At 41.7% G+C, this 12283-nt stretch overlaps 1 protein-coding gene across 1 annotated transcript in view; it reads right to left on the reverse strand.

Moving 5' to 3' along the window:
* The window catches only part of THRB (thyroid hormone receptor beta), a gene marked incomplete at its 5' end in the record, with an annotated part of 542677 nt that extends 532167 nt beyond the window's left edge, over nt 1-10510 (reverse strand). The window contains one exon of the mRNA XM_082258824.1: nt 10324-10510. The remainder of the gene's footprint in view (nt 1-10323) is intronic.
* Nucleotides 10511-12283: the final 1773 nt, after the last annotated feature.

Consider the following 12283-nt stretch of genomic DNA (forward strand, 5'->3'; position numbering starts at 1 on the left):
CACAGTCTGTGAACTTCACAGCTGGCCATGGTCCAAGTGTCTGTAAATGCCCATGAAGGGAGAGGGGCGGGAGGGTGGACACAGCAAGAACTAGGTTAGTTTACACCAATATGTCTGCAATAAAAGACTTGCTGGCACAGGCTTCCATCTGATCTGTCTCCCTGAAAATGTTTTCATCAAGAATGCAGGAATCTCTTCAGCCGAGAGTACACGCTGTATTCTTCCGTAAAGCTAAAGGGGGGAAAAAAATAAAAACTCTCTCTTTCAGATAATCCAAACCTAATCCTTTCTGGCATCGCTGAACTGTTCACCCCTTCAGGACCAGCAGGGGACGGTGATCATGGTGCCTAGAAAGCCAGCTCTGTGACAGCGCAGGGAGGATGTGACAGCTGATTACAGACAGCGGCCTATTCTCTAATCTACTAGCCAGGAGCACCTTCCAGTCACTGACTCCATGACACACGAGGTTTATTCACTATCAAAGAGCAATGGAGAAACACAAATCAATTAAACTAAGGCCCCTTTCACACTTGTCCTGCCATTTGGGACTGCACATTTGCATGACAAGTCCTACTCCATTATTTCCAATGAGTACCGTTCATATCTTTGCGACTTCAAGTTGCAACGACTTTAAAGTAGTCTGCACTACGTTGGTCCAAGTTTGATGCGTTTTAAGGTCTGTAGACTAAAGCCTCGTACACATGTACCGATCGTTGGCCGAACGATCGGCCGTCTTTTGTCCAGGGCTGTCGTGTCTGTTGAAAACTGCAAAAGACTGCACACGAATTTTGTCGGCCAACAACAGCCGACTGCAGAAGTGATGTCATGTGATGGTTAACTTTCCTTGTCTTTTTTCTTTTCTGAGCATGCCCAGTCTTGCTCATCTGCTGTCTGTCGGCCGAAATCTGTACTGACTGACGAACAATCGGCCGTTCTGGTGTTGGTCAACAAAAATTTTAATGCTTGCACGACAGATTCTGTTCGGCCGAAAATGCGCTGTCGGCTGTCGGAAGCATCATACTAACAAGCCTACAATCGGCCCATCGGTCGTCGGCCGTATATTTACAGCCGACAATAGGTACGTGTGTACGGGGCTATAGGCATTCCTTCAAGTCTAGTCAAAATCATGTAAAAAAAATTGCAGCAAAACCACTGCAAAATCGTGCAACTTTTAGGTCGCACAAGTGTGAAAGGGGCCTTATGCCGCATATATTTTGTCGCAATTTTGACTGGACTTGAAGCAATGCCTATGTCTATAGACCTCAAAAGGCATTCAAATCGGCCCAAAGTAGTGCAGGGACTACTCTAAAGTCGTTGTGACTTGAAGTGGTACAGATATGAACGGTACTCACTGAAAATCATGGAGTACGGCTTGTCATGCAACGTTGCAGTCCCAAATTGCAGGACAAGTTACACAAGTGTGAAAGGGGCCTTAGGCCCCTTCCACACTTGTGCGACCTAAAAGTTGCGCAATTTTACCGTGATTTTTCAACGCGATTCTGACTGGACTTGAAGCAATGCTTATGTCTATGGACCTCAAAACACATCAAAGTTGGACCAAAGTAGTGCAAGGGCTAATTTAAAGTTGTTGCAACTTGAAGTCGCACAGATATGAACAGTACTCATTGGAAATCATGGAGTACGACTTGTCATGTGACTTTGCAGTCCCAAATTGCAGGAGAAGTCGCACAAGTGTGAAAGGGGCCTAAATGGCTTTCCTTATTCGGCCTGCTATTTGCTAATGGAAATTGACTTCTGATTGTACAGTATATACCCTTATTGGCCACTTTATTAGGTTGGACCCCCTTTTGCCTTCAGAAATGCCTTAATTCTTTGTGGCATAGATTCAACAAGGTGTTGGAAACATTTCTCAGAGATTTTGGTTCATTGACGTGATGGCGTCATGCAGATGCTACAAATTTGTCAGCTGCACATCCATGATGGGAATCTCCTGTTCCACCACATCTCAAAGGTGCTCTATTAGATTGTGATCTGGTGACTGTGGAGGCCATTGGAGTACAGTGACCTCATTGTCATGTTCAAGAAACCAGTGGTGAGATGATCTGAGCTTTGTGACATGGTGCATTATCCTGCTGGAAGGAGCCATCAGAAGATGGGTACACTAGTCATAAAGGGATGGGCATGGTCAACAACAATACTCATAGGTAGGCCGTGGTGTATAAATAATGCTCAATTGGTACTAAGGGGCCCACAGTGCCAATACACTATCCCCCACACCATTACACCACCAGCCTTAACTGTTCATACAAGGCAGGATGGATCTATGCTTTCATGTTGTTTACGCCAATTTCTGACCCTACCATCTGAATGTCGCTGCTGAAATCAAGACTCTGGCAAAGTTTTTCCAATCTTCTATTGTCCAATTTTGGAAGCGAATTGTAACCTCGGTTTCCTGTTCTTAGCTGACAAGAGTGGCACCATCAATGTGTTGTGCATTCAGAGATGGCATTCTGCATACCTTGGTTGTAACGAGTGGTTATTTGAGTTCTTGTTGCCCTTCTATCATCTCAAACCAGTCTGCCCATTATTCACTGATCTCTGACATCAACAAGGCATTTTCCTCCACACAACTGCCACTCACTGGATATTTTCTCTTTTTGGGACGATGGTTGTGAGTAAAAAACCCAGTAGATCAGCAGTTTTTTAAGTACTCAGACAAGCCCATCTGGCACCAACAACCATTCCACATTCAAAGCCACTTAAATCCCCCTTCTTCCCTATTCTGATGCTCAGTTTGAATTTCAGTAAGTGGTCTTCACCAGATGCCTAAATGCATTGAGTTGCTGCCATGTGATTGGCTGATAAGCAATGAGTGTTACCAAGCAGGTGTACCTAATAAAGAGGCTGGTGAGGTTATATATCCGCTCAGTTGTATCTGACTCTTGGCAATTGTATGGGATAGATCTCCACCACCAATACAGAAATGTTTGACTGGGGACTCCACTTTAAAATAAAATAATAATATAGCATATAAAAATTGCCACACAAGCTATTTTGTCTTTTACCACTTGCTGACCACCCTATAGCAGTTTTCCTGCTACAGGGCGACAGCTATGCGCAGGATCACCTATATATAATGTACATTGCACTTCTGGGTAGTGGGCGCACATGCTTAAACACAGCAGGAGTCGATTAGCAGGTACCGCTGACCCGATGTCCGCCGGCACCCGCCGATCATCCTGCAGAGAGAAAGAACGGTGCTCTGCCTCTGTAAGCAAGGCAGATCGCCATTCCGACAGGAGGGAATGCATGAATCCTGTGTCTCTGCAAAGCATGGACATGGATCAATGTCTTCACCTAGTAACAGAACCTCCCACACTGTACTAAAGCACAGGCTAGGCAAACAGTTAACCCTTTGATCACCCCTGATGTTGCCCCTTCACAGCCAGTGCCATTAGAACAGTGACAGTGCAATATTTTAGCACTGTTCACTGTATTAGTGTCACTGGTCCCTAAAAGTGTCAGTTAGTGTCCGAATGTCTGCCGCAATATTGCAGTCCTGCTATAAGTCGCTGATTGCCGCCATTACTAGTAAAAAAAAAATGAATAAATAAATAAAAATGAATAAAAATATCCCATGGTTTGTAGAAGCTATAACTTCTGCATAAATCAATACATGCTTATTGGGATTTTTTTAACACAAGTAGCAGAATACAAATTGGCCTAAATCTATTCATTGAAAATGTATACATTTTTTCAATAATTTTTATTGGATATGTTTCATAGCAGAAAGTAAAAAATACTGATTTTTTTTTGTTTATAGTGCAAAAGAAAAAAAAATGCAGAAGTGATCAAATGCCATCAAAAGAAAGCTCTATTTGTGTGGAAAAAAAGGACATAAATGTTTTTTTTTAGTACATCGTCGCACGACCGCGCAATTGTCATTTAAAGTAACGCAGTGCAGTATCGAAAAAAAAAATGGCCTGGTCATGAAGGGGGGTACATCTTCTGGAGGTCAAGTGGTTAAAATGTATGTTATGCCAAAAAGTATTATCCTACATACTGTATGTATATGTACATGTGTGTACATCTGTGCTTACATTTTGTTTTATTCCTTGCCTCCCAGGTGCGGCAGTAAAGAGGTCTTAATGCTCACATGCCGCACATATGTGTCCAATGATGGCGGAGGTTTCCAAGCAGACAGTTCGCTCATAGCACAGTGACTGAGCTGTCATTGACAGCTCCCAGTATCTAATAATGAATAGAAGTCAGCAGGACTGGCTGCCGATCATGTGACCACTCACAGCTAATCGCAGTGTGACCCACAACAAATGTTTAAGGGCTCCCGCTCATGCTGACTGTCCAGTAAGTTGGATGCTGTTGACTAGTGAGGGTGCAGGCTGGGGAAAGGTTCTACCAAACCCAAAGCAGGCTGTCGAGAAAGAAATAGCCCGGCTGCCATATACAGTATCTCACAAAAGTCAGTACACCCCTCACATTTTTGTAAATATTTTATTATATCTTTTCATGTGACAACACTGAAGAAATGACACTTTGCTACAATATAAAGTAGTGAGTGTACAGCTTGTATAACAGTGTAAATTTGCTGTCCTCTCAAAATAACTCAACACACAGCCATTAATGTCTAAACCGCTGGCAACAAAAGTGAGTACACCCCTAAGTGAAAATGTCCAAATTGGGCCCAAAGTGTCAATATTTTGTGTGGCCACCATTATTTTCCAGCGCTGCCTTAATCCTCTTGGGCATGGAGTTCACCAGAGCTTCACAGGTTGCCATTGGAGTCCTCTTATAGTCCTCTATGATGGCATCACAGAGCTGGTGGATGTTGGAGACCTTGCGCTCCTCCACCTTCCTCCAGATTCTCAATAGGGTTTAGGTCTGGAGACATGCTTGGCCAGTGCATTACCTTTACCCTCAGCTTCTTTAGCAAGGCAGTGGCCACTCACTACTTCACATTGTAGCAAAGTGTCATTTCTTCAGTGTTGTCACATAAAAGGATAGAATAAAATATTTACAAAAATGTGCAGATTCTGGATGAAATAAGAATCATGATTTTTTTTGCTCTGAATAAAGATCACGATTCTCAAAATTTGGGCTAACTTTACTGTTTAGTTTTTTATTTTAATTCATTTTCTCAAGTTCATTAAAGAAATCTGCGCAATTACAGTGTGACATAAAAGATTGCAATGATCGCCATCTAATTCTCTAGGGTCTCTGCTAAAAAAAAATCAATATAATGTTTTTTTGGGGGGGGGGGTCTAAGTAATTTTCTAGCACAAAATACTGATTTTAACTTGTAAGCAACAAGTGTCAGAAAAAGGCTAGTCTTTAAGAGGTTAAACTGCCCTCACTTAGGCTACATTCACACCTGAGCGTAGCGTTTTTCGCGCGTTTTTTACCGCGATTTTACCGCGATTTTTGCGGCGTTTTTTACCGCGATTTTACCGCGATTTTCGTGCAGGCGTTTTTAGATTGAATAGAGATCAATGGAAAACGCCTGTAATCTGCCCAAAAAGAAGCTCATGTACTTTTTTGAGCATTGGGCGTTTTGTATACAGCTTCAAAACGCTCAGATGTGAACAGGGGCCATTGAAATGAATAGGATTTGTCTTGTTGGGCGTTTTGAGAGCTGATCCTAGAGCAGAAAAACGCCCCAAAAACGCCCCAAAACGCCTACATGTGAACAGAGCCTTACAGATGGAAGTTCATTTCCTTCAAAAGAAGGAAATGATACATTGTAGAACATTGTGTTTATAGTTATCTAGCAGCCTTAACAATGTTGATAAACATTTGCTGGAGGCTATTTTTTTTTTCCCACAGCTGTGAGTGAGCATAGAATGGGTCTGTAATGCTGGCCATACACTAGCCGAAAAATCGTTCGAAAATCTGTCATTTGGTCCGATCGTTCATTTTTTGTCAAGGTAATGGGCACAAATAGAAAATCGTTTTTAACTTTTCAGAGCCGAAAAATTGAAGGAACAGTTTTGAAAATCCGCCGACCGAACGATAAATTGAAAGGGTAATGTATTTCTCACCCAAACTGTTTGCACTAGGCATATGTGACAAACTGAACGAAAAACTGATTCATTTATGTCCATTGAACGATTTATCGTTCAAAATTCGGTCATTACATGATGGCACGATCGTCTGCTCTCACGGCCGATTTTTCATTTTTCGAAAATGAGTGTGCTTGATATTTCGGCTAGTGTATGGCCAGCTTAAGAATGGAGGACATGCTGTTTTAAGATCTTGGACGGGGGGGGGGGGGGGCACGCCCCCATCATGTCCCCAACATGTTTTGCCCTACCCTCAATAGCTATTTCTTTCTATTGCTACAGCGAATCACAGTGGTCATGTGATCAGGCATTCCTTCTGGGCATAAAGATCCTGTTATAGTGGAACTTAACTCTCAATTAAAATGGATTATTTTTAATCCTCATGCTGCTAACATTAGTAAAGAGATAGGAAAGTACATCATGTTTACTTCTTTTTTTTACATTTCTCCAGTTACTCCCTGGTTTCTTGCCTAGGCAAATTATGGCATACACCCCAGGAGTCTTCAGGAGGGGAGGAGGAGGGGTTTTGTCAGCTAAGCACACTCTCCTGCATGCATGCCTGAGTTAAAGGCAGATGGATTCCCAGGAGTCTTCAGGAGGGGAGGAGAGGAGGAGGGGTTTTCTCAGCTAAGAACACTCTCCTGCATGCGTGCCTGAGCTAAGGGCAGTTGGATTCCAGGAAGCAGGGCCGAAGATAATTTTTTTCTCCGGGGGGGTTCAGCCTTAAGTACCCAGAGAACAATATGGCAACCTGGAGGCGTTCTATACACCACTGTTGTATGGAAAGCTCCCAGAAATTTCATTTTTGAGTTGTGTGATTGGCTCACTGATTTTCACAGACATTTGCACTAAGATAAAAATGACATTTCAGGCATCCTCTGCAATGTGAATTTCATATTGGGGGACATTTTCTCTAGAGATTAACCACTTCAGTCCCAGAAGGTTTACCCGCCTTCGTGACCAGGCCATTTTTTGCGATACGGCACTGCGTTACTTTAACTGTCAATTAACTGGTCCTGCGGTGCTGTACTCATTATATAATTGATGTCCCTTTTCCCCCACAAACACAGCTTTCTTTTGGTGGTATTTGATCGCCTCTGCCATTCTTATTTTTGCGCTATAACCAAAAATGACCAGTGACACTAATACAGTGATGAGTGCTAAAAAAATGCACTGTCACTGTACTAATGACACTGGCAAGGAAGGGGTTAACATCAGGGGCATTCAAAGGGTTAAGTGTGCTCCTAGGGAGTGCTTTCTAACTGTGTCGGGGTGGCCTAACTGGAGGAACACAGAAATCCATGTTCCTGCTTAGCAGATACACAAGATCTCCATGTTCCTCTCTAAAAGAACGGAGGAATGCCTTGTTTACGTAGGCAGACCACCATTCTGCCTCTCCTGTGAACGATCAGCGGGTTCCGGCAGACATCCCATTGGACCTGCTGATTGACTCCCGCTGTGTCCAATCACAGTTGGAGTGGGTTGCCAGCGGCGCGTGCGCACGCACCCCAAATCCTGTGCGTGAAATCACGTACATGTATGTGATTTCGCACAGGAGGGCCTCATTGCCGCAGTATATCTGTGCGGGGTGGTCCTCAAGTGGTTAAATACTTCTAAAGGGATATCAGCAATTTTCCTCATTGGAACACTGAGAGCGCACCAGGAGGTTATAATAAACACATAACCCCCCTAATCAGGAATCACCCACGGTTCAGGCTGCCACGACTTGTCATCAGTTGCGTCCCATTAATGGCATTGGAACCATTCTAATCGGTGCGACTCAAGTCGCTCCGACTTAGAAAAAGGTTCTTGCATTACTTTGGGGCGACTTCAACACGACTTGCATTGACTTTTGTTAAAGAAGTCGTATGCAAGGCATGTTGAAGTTGCGCAGGGATGTTGGCTTCAAAGTCATACTCCTTGAAGCCGCGCTAATGTGAACTGTGCCTTAGTCTAGAAAGAACATGGTAAAACAAACTGATTTTAAATGTAGGAATCTGTTACAAAGTTTGTTTTCTCAACAGAAGTGGAGTTACACTTTAAGGCCTCATGCACACAGGACATTTTTACAGCTGCTGCTAAGGGCGTCTGACGCACTGATTTAAGCTGATCATGCAAGCACAGATTTCTAAAAAAAGATTATTTCATCAACATCAAACAGCACTGACGAGGAATCGCCTGTTACTGAACTCTGACAGCTGGCACCTGCGGCTGACAGAATACCCAAACAGTGCCTGCATCTGAGTGAACCCAGGCACTATGTGGCTGACAATTTTCTACCTGGCTCTTCGAGCAAAAGCCGATTAAATAACAAAAGTACCAACAATTCAAATTTCAGACAAAACTTGCGCTGTGTACGGAACCAGAACTCCGGCTTCCCGCACTGCATTCTGTTGTGAACAGCCCCTGAGAATCTGATACTTAAGAATTTTCAGCAACCTCAGCTTTGCAATAGAGCGCTGATCAGTAGCATGACAGGTGAATAATAACCCTTTTTTCTTTCTTATTTGTAGGTGGGGCCCTTTTAAAACTTTTTTTTTTAATATAGTGGCAGAGATGCCATACCTTCTACCGTCTTTTATTCCATACTTTTCCTGCTAAAACGTTTCAGATAGATAGATAGATAGATAGATAGATAGATAGATAGATAGATAGATAGATAGATAGATAGATAGATAGATAGATAGATAGATAGATTTTGTTAAATCTATGTACATACTGTATGTGATCTAATTGAATATGATGTACTGTATATGTATATATACATATATACTTATATATATATATATATATATATATATATATATATATATATATATATATGTATATATATGTGTATATAAATACATATACACAAAAACGAACAGATGTATAAATAAATAAAAAAAATAATATCAATAAAAAAAATAATATATATATATATATATATATATATATATATATATATATATATATACATATATATATATATATATATACATATATATATATATATATATATATATATATATATATATATATATATATATATATATATATATATATATATATATATATATGAACATGCACACACATGTTTTAATCCACATATGTTTAATCTGTTTTAAAAAAAAATTAAATTAAAATGAATCTAAATTAAAAAAAAATAATAATATATATATATATATATATATATATATATATATATATATATATATATATATGTGTGTGTGTATATAAATACATGCACAAAAACGAACAGATGTATAAATAAATAAAAAATAGATTAATAAAAAATAATAATATATATATACATGCACTTTTTAATCCACATATGTTTAATCTGTTTAAAAAAAATTAAAATAAAATGAATCTAAATTAAAAAAAATATATATATATATATATTCCCAAGTAAAATATATATATATATATATATATATATATATATATACATACATGTATATATAGATACTTCACCTAGTAATTGAAAAAAAAAAAAAATATATATATATATATATATACTTCACCTACTAAATAAAAAAAAAAATATATATATATACAGTATTCTCTTTTTTGTTTATTTTAGCATCAGCAGTGAAACTTCCACACTAATTCAGAGCTCTATGTTGAAGCACCAACACACAACAAACGAACTTGTAGATAAAGTAGATATCACTGACTAATCCAACATTTGTATACAGATTGTTACATTGTATCCAAGTAAATATTATGAGATGAGCAGTGTTGTCTATTGATCAGCAGAGGGGTGATCGGTGGGAATTGATCCCAGCACATGGAGATGACTTTATAAAGTGTTTAGTGTAATATAAATGCAGCTCCCCCATACCATCATGTAGTAAGTCGCCTAATGAATGTGATTAGAGGAGGCGATCCTCTTGTACAGTATGTAGGGCAGTCGGTCCGATGTCACCCTGTATACATGACAGAGGAGGAGATGACAGCTCACTATAATACAGATCCCATCTAATGCAGATCTCTTCTTCTACAAGCAGCCAGCCGGCTATGAGTCCATGACATGTCCCGGTACACGGGGAGCCCTCCATCACCGGAGATCGGACACAACCCGATCCTACAGATCTCCCCATACACTGTCAACCCCGCAAACAGATACACACATCGCCTATGCGATCAATCGGAGCAATGAGCAGAAGTGAAAGTATGACATGACAGTGCGATGACAGTGCGGCGGGCGGGCGGCACAGAGCGGCGGGCAGTGCCATGTTCCCAGGCGGGCAGTGCAGCACACAGGCCCATAGAAGAACACACATAGAAGAACGGAGCTCACCTGACAGTCAGATGAATGCAGAGCGGCGGCGGCTGCCCGGCCGGGAGGAGGAAAGCTCTACAGCTGATCTGGTGCAGGGCGCTGGGCTTGTCCTGAAATGACCTGCCTGGGGAGGACGAACAAGGATAGGGAGGGCGGGGAGAGGAGGAGAGGAGAGCAGAGGAGGAGAGAGGAGGAGAGGAGAGCAGAGGAGGAACACTGCTTCCATCACACACTCACTGACTGCATCTGTGTACACTGTGTGCTCCTCCTCAACCAACACACTCATCAACAACAACACTCCTCTCTACACACACACTACACATCACACACTGTCACCACCACACACACTACACATCACACACTGTCACCACCACACACACTACACATCACACACTGTCACAACTTACACTACACATCACACACTGTCACAACTTACACTACACATCACACACTGTCACCACACACACTACACAACACACATTGACACAACACACACTACACATCACACTACACATCACACATTGTCACAACTCACACTACACTACACAACACACATTGTCACAACACACACTACACATCACACTACACATCACACATTGTCACAACTCACACTACACATCACACACTGTCACACATCACACACTGTCACACATCACACACTGTCACCACACACACTACACATCACACACTGTCACACATCACACACTGTCACACATCACACACTGTCACAACTCACACTACACATCACACACTGTCACCACACACACTACACATCACACACTGTCACACATCACACACTGTCACCACACACACTACACATCACACACTGTCACACATCACACACTGTCACAACTCACACTACACATCACACACTGTCACCACACACACTACACATCACACACTGTCACACATCACACACTGTCACACATCACACACTCACTGACTGCATCTGTGTGCACTGTGTGCTCCTCCTCACCCCACACACTCATCAACAACAACACTCCTCTCTACACACACACTACACAACACACACTACAGATTACACACTGTCACAACTCACACTACAGATCACACACTGTCACCACACACACTACACATCACACACTGTCCCCACACACACTACAGATCACACACTGTCACCACACACACTACAGATCACACATAGTGATGTCGCGAACATAAAATTCGCCGTTCGCGAACGGCGAATTTTCGCGAACCGGCGAACATTGTGAACCGCCATAGACTTTAATAGGCAGACGAATTTTAAAACCCACAGGGACTCTTTCTGGCCACAATAGTAATGGAAAAGTTGTTTCAAGGGGACTAACACCTGGACTGTGGCATGCCGGAGGGGGATCCATGGCAAAACTCCCATGGAAAATTACGTAGTTGACGCAGAGCCGGGTTTTATTCCATAAAGGGCATAAATCACCTAACATTCCTAAATTGTTTGGAATAACGTGCTTTAAAACATCCAGTGTGTGTATACGATCAGGTATGATGTTGTATCGATCAGGTAGTGTAAGGGTTACGCCCGCTTCACAGTGACAGACCAAACTCCCCGTTTAACGCACCGCAAACAACCGCAAACAGACCAGAACCGACCAAAATGGGACAGGAACTGGGCTTTAAGGGTTAGGGTTAGGTTTAGTGTTAGGGGCTAGGGTTAGGGTTACGGTGAGATACTTAGGGTTAGAGTTAGTAACCCTACCCCTACGCCTCTAACCCTAACCGTCTAACCCTAAGCACTAAAAATAACCCTAACCCTAGCCCTAACCCTAACCCTAACCCTAACCCTAGCCCTAACCCTAATTCTATTTTTTTTCTGGTTCTGGACATTCTACAGAGCTGAAACTTCACAGGTACACTTTTTAGACCCCCAGACACTGAATCACACAAAAAAAGTTCTTAAAAATTGTAATTTTTTGTTAGAGAGCCAATTATTGGAAAAATTAAAAAAAAAATTTCTTTGGATTTA

The sequence above is a fragment of the Pelophylax lessonae genome (genome assembly GCF_965119305.1).
Source record: "Pelophylax lessonae genome assembly, chromosome: 5".
Classification (NCBI taxonomy): domain Eukaryota; kingdom Metazoa; phylum Chordata; class Amphibia; order Anura; family Ranidae; genus Pelophylax; species Pelophylax lessonae.